At 43.0% G+C, this 5,597-nt stretch overlaps 1 pseudogene; it reads right to left on the bottom strand.

Moving 5' to 3' along the window:
* Positions 1–1,606: 1,606 nt before the first annotated feature.
* On the bottom strand, positions 1,607–3,075 carry LOC100968815 (osteoclast-stimulating factor 1-like; annotated as a pseudogene).
* Between the last annotated feature and the right edge of the window lie 2,522 nt (positions 3,076–5,597).

The following is a 5,597-nucleotide window of genomic DNA, read 5'->3' as shown; positions in this document are numbered from 1 at the left end:
GGTTGGAGTGCAGTGGCATGATCTTGGCTCACTGCAGACTCGACCACCCTGAGCTCAGGTGATCCTCCCACCTCAGCCTCCCCAGTAGCTGGGATCACAGGCATGTGCCACCACGCCTGGCTAATTTTGGTATTTTTAATAGAGACAGGGTTTCGCCATGTTGCCCAGGCTGATCTTGAACTCCTGAGTTCAAGCAATCACCCATCTTGGCCTCTCAAAGTGCTGGGATTACAGGTGTGAGACACGGTGCCCAGCCCAGTGTATGTTTATAACATTCCCCACAGTCATCTTGGGTAGGCACCAAGACCTTTAAAAACATAGAAATTAAAAATGAAAGGAAGGCTAGAAAACTATAAAAAACTCAACACCCTTTTAAAAAATATTTTTAACTGTCATAGAATGCAAATAATATAAAATTTACCATCTTAACCATTTTAAGCATACAGTGCAGTGGTGTTAAGTATATTCACATTGTTGTGCAGCCCATCTTCAGAATATTTTTATCTGGCCAGGTGTGGTGGCCCACACCTGTAATCCCAGCACTTTCGGAGGCTGAGGCGGGTGAATCACCTGAGGTCAGGAGTTCAAGACCAGCCTGGACAACATGGTGAAACCCTGTCTCTACTAAAAATACAAAAATTAGATGAGCATGGTGGTGGGCGCCTATAGTCTTAGCTATTCAGGAGGCTGAGGCAGGAAAATCGCTTGAACCCAGGAGATGGAGGTTGCAGTGAGCCGAGATCACACCACTGCACTCCAGCCTGGGTGACAGAGTGAGACTCCATCTCAAAAGAAGAAAAAAAAATATTTTCATCTTGCAAAACTGAAACTCTATACCCGTTAATCAATGGCCACCACCATTCCACTTTCTGTTTCCATGAATTTGACTATTTTAGATACCTCATATGAATCATACAGTATTTGTCCTTTTGTGATTGGCTTATTTCACTCAGCATAATATTCTCAAGGTTCATCTGTGTTGTAGCATGTGTCAGAAATTCCTTCCTGGTCAGGCGCAGTGGCTCATGCTTGTAATCCCAGCACTTTGGGAGGCCAAGGCGGGTGGATCACTTGAGGTCAGGAGCTCGAGATCAGCCTGGCCAATGTGGTGAAACCCCATCTCTACTAAAAATAAAAAAATTAGCTAGGTGTGGTGGTGGGTGCCTGTAATCCCAGCCACTTGGGAGGCTGATGCAGGAGAATTGCTCGAACCTGGGAGGTGGAGGTTGCAATGAGTGGAGATTGTGCCACTGCCTCGGTGAGAGAGCAAGACTCCATCTCAAAAAAAAAAAAAAAAAAAAGAGAGAGAGAGACAGAAATTCCTTCCTTCCTTCCTTTTTAACACTGAATCATATTACATTTTTTTTTAGAAAGCCTCTTAAAATGTTTATTCTTGTCAGAATAGCTGATGATTTTCTGTTAAGCGTTCTGGTTTATTATTATAGTAAGCCTTCCCTCCCTTGAAAAATCCATTCAAAATATCTCAATCCTTGAGATAAAGAACTTTAACCAAAAAACCATCCTGATTTTTTTTTTTTTTTTTTTTTTTTTTTTTGCAAGACGGAGTCTTGCTCTGTCTCCCAGGCTGGAGTGCAACGGCGCAATCTTGGCTCACTGCAACCTCCACCTCCCGGGTTCAAGTGATTCTCCTGCCTCTGCCTCCCCAGTAGGGATTACAGGGTGTGCACCACCACATTCAGCTAATTTTTGTATTTTCTAGTAGAGATGGGGTTTCACCATGTTGGTCAGGCTGGTCTCGAACTCCTGACCTCATGATCCACCTGCCTCGGCCTCCCAAAGTGCTGAGATTACAGGCATGAGCCACTGCGCCCAGCCCTGATTTTTTTTAAAGAAAAAAAATTATAAAATTCCTTTAGTTTGATAAGTAGAAATCATCTCTTCTTGTTCTACTCTGGTGAACAATGCATTTTATACAGTAAAGAACCCAGTCATTCATTGGCAAACCAAAGGTGAGACCCTTCATTTACCTCTTCTACTCAAACACAGTGCAACACTGCCATGTTCATATCTACTTAAGAAAATAATTACGAACCCTCTTCTCGCAGACGAAGTTTTGGAATAGCAAGAGCATTCCTTAATGTTCGAAACCAGTCACTTATTGGTAAACCAAAGGTGAGAACCCTTCCTTTTTTTTTTTTATTATACTGTAAGTTCTAGGGTACATGTGCACAATGTGCAGGTTTGTTACATATGTAAACATGTGCCATGTTGGTGTGCTGCACCCATTAACTCATCATTTACATTAGGTATATATCCTAATGCTATCCCTTCCCCTTCCCCCCACCCCACGACAGGCCCCAGTGTGTGATGTTCCCCTTCCTGTGGGTGAGAACCCTTCCTCTACCTGCTCTACTCAAACACAGTGCAACACTGCCATGTTCATATGTACTTTAAAAAAGTGATTACCAACCCTCTTCTGGCAGACAAAAGTTTTGGAATAGCAAGAGCATTGCTTAATGTTCGAACTGCATCTGTCTCCTGTTTCTTTTTCAGGAGAGACGCATGGGCATTGGTAGCCATGCCCAAAGCCAGCTTCTTCTCATTGTTTCTTCAGTCTGTTCTGGCACCTTTTGCCAGAAGCAACTGGACAATATCTGCATAACCCTTCCAGGCAGCAGCATGCAAAGCTGTGTCTCCCAACTTGTTCTGTTGGCTCAGTTAAATACTCCGTTGAGTAAATAGCATTTCCACTGTATCTCTGAGATCCCCATGGCAAGCCTAGTCTAAGGCAGTGCTTCCAGCCTTGTCTAAGCCATTAATACCCACTCGGTTGTCCAAACACTCTCACAACCAACTCAAATTGCCTCTTTTTGCTACTTCATGCAATAGATTGTCAATGGATTCTGCCTGCTCGGCCACATAGTTGCTTGGAGTTAGTCCAGTCCTGCCTTTGGAGGTGCCTTTCCACCAATTTGCATCATTCATGTCAGTAACGTAGATGATATCACCTTTCTCAATGCATAGTTCATCTGGAGTTCTGGGTTCAAAAGTATAGAGGGCTCTGAAGACTTTATCTTACCCTGGTTTGACCAGTTTGGGTGACAGCTTTGACATCTCACTTCCCTGAGCTGCATATTTTAAAGACGACGCTGAAAGCCCACTGCTTGCCTGCTACCTGGCACTCCAAGCACCTCAGAGTTACTTTTTGTCTGGTTTGCTGTCGTGTGCCTTCAAGGACTGGCACCCACCCTGGGCTCTCAATGTTATTTCATTGTATGGATATACTACATCTTGTTTATCCACTTACCCACTGGGGAACACTTGGCTTCCTTCCACTTTTGGCTATTGTGAATAATGCTGCTATGAATATAAATGTATAAATACCTCTTCAAGTCCTGCTTTCAGTTCTTTTGGGCATATACTTAGAGTGGAACTGCTGGATTCAACACCCTTCATTTTTAATTTTTACAAGCCTCTTCCCTCTGAGAGCACCAGCTGGAGTTTGCCACAGAGAAAATGGGCAAGAATGAGCTGACCTTTGTTCCGGAGTTTCTGTTAAGGCCAGTTCTAAATGAACTTTGAGACCCTCTTGCGGGACTACCCCAGGAACGCTTTTTGCCATAACTTGTTCTCAGATTGCAGAGTCTTCTCTTCCTCAACTGCCCCCAATTTACCACCCTATTTCCTCTGTTCTCAAAGTCAGCCACTAAGGCTGCTAGTCCTTCATTGGATCTTCATGGACATCTGGATAAAGTTCAAACTCTTTAGCAAGGCAGACACTCCTGTATTTGTAATCCGGTTCTTGCCTACCTCTTTAGACTTATGTCTGAGTGTTCCTACAGATGCTTGGCATTTTGAGATGGAATGGGTTGTCAGGAATGAGTGATGAGGCTCAGGAATGGGAAGACAGTCAGCAATGCATGTATATGTACATGTATACAATTATAAAACATTCGTGCGTGTGTGTCTGTGTGAGTATGTGTATGGGTGTATAGATAGATAAACTAATTTTTTTTGCCACCATGCCAGGCTAATTTTTAAATTATTTTTATTTTTAGTAAAGATGGGGTCTCACTATGTTGCCCAGGCTTGTCTCTGACTCTTGGGCTCAAGTGATCCTCCTGCCTCAGCCTCCTAAAGGGCTGAGATTACAGGTGTGAGCTGCCATGGCTAGCTGATAAATAGACTAATTTTATATAAATGAAGTCATTCTCTATATGTATATATATTTAAATTTATCTTTATTTATTTATTTATTTTTCTGAGACAGAGTCTCACTCTGTGGCCCAGGCTGGAGTGTGGTAGCATGATCTTGGCTCACTACAACCTTTGCCTCCTAGGTTCAAGTGGTTTTCCTGCCTCAGCCTCCTGAGTAGCTGGGATTACAGGTGCATGCCACCATGCCTGGCTAAGTTTTCATCTTTTTAGTAGAGACGGGGTTTCACCATGTTGGCCAGTGTCAAACTCCTGACCTCAATTAATTCACCTGCCTCGGCCTCCCAAAGTGTTAGGATTGCAGGCATGAGCCACAGCACCTGGCTTCATTCTCTGTATAATTTTAAAACTTGTTGCTATAAAATATTTCAAGCATAAGCAAAGATAAAGAAAATAGCTAAATAAATCCCCATTTATTCATCATCCACCTTACCAACTCATGGCCATCTTGTTTCATTAATACTTCCAGCCTCTCCTCCTTTAATTATTTTGAAGCAAATCCCACATGTCATGTTTTTTTTTATGCTTAATATCTTAGTATATATCTCTAAAAGATAAGAACTCATTTTTAAAATAAAGGCTTTAAGATCACTCTTGGTGTTGTATATTCTATTGGGTTTGGACAAATGTGTAACAACATGTATTCACCTTATAGTATCATAATCAGAAGTTTTGCTGCCTTAAAAATCCCCTAGAATAGGGGTCCCCAGTCCCTGGACCATGAACTGGTTCCTGTCCGTGGCCTGTTAGAAAATGGGCCACACAGCAGGAAGTGAGCAGAAGGTGAGCAAATGAAGCTTCATCTGTATTTTCAGCTGCTCGCCATCACTGGCCTTACCACCTGACTCTGCCTCTTGTCAGGTCAGTGGCTGCATTAGATTTTTTTTTTTTTTTTTTTTTTGAGACAGAGTCTTGCTCTGTCATCCAGGCTGGAGTGCAGTGGTGTGATCTCAGCTCACTGCAATCTCCACCTCCCAGGTTCAAGCAATTCTCCTGCCTCAGCCCCTTGAGTAGCTGGGATTACAGGTGTGTGCCACAATGCCCAGCTAATTTTTTGTGTTTAGTGGAGACAGGGTTTCACCATGTTGGCCAGGCTGGTCTCAAACTCCTGATCTCAGGTGATCTGCCCGCCTCAGCCTCCCAAAGTGTTGGGATTATGGGCGTGAGCCACTGCGCCCAGCCTGCATTAGATTCTCATAGGAGCACAAACCATATTGTGAAGTGTGCATGCAAAGGATATAGCTTGCGTGCTCCTTATGAAAATCTAATGCCTGATGATCTGTCACTGTCTCCCATCACCCATAGATGGCACCATGTAGTTGCTGGAAAACAAACTCAGGGCTTTCATTGATTCTACATTATGGTGAGTTGTATAATTATTTCATTATATATTACAAGATAATAATAATTGAAATAAAGTG

This window comes from Pan paniscus, chromosome 10 (genome assembly GCF_029289425.2).
Source record: "Pan paniscus chromosome 10, NHGRI_mPanPan1-v2.0_pri, whole genome shotgun sequence".
Classification (NCBI taxonomy): domain Eukaryota; kingdom Metazoa; phylum Chordata; class Mammalia; order Primates; family Hominidae; genus Pan; species Pan paniscus.
The sequence above is the reverse complement of the archived record's forward strand: the minus strand, read 5'-3'. Positions and strand labels throughout refer to the sequence as shown.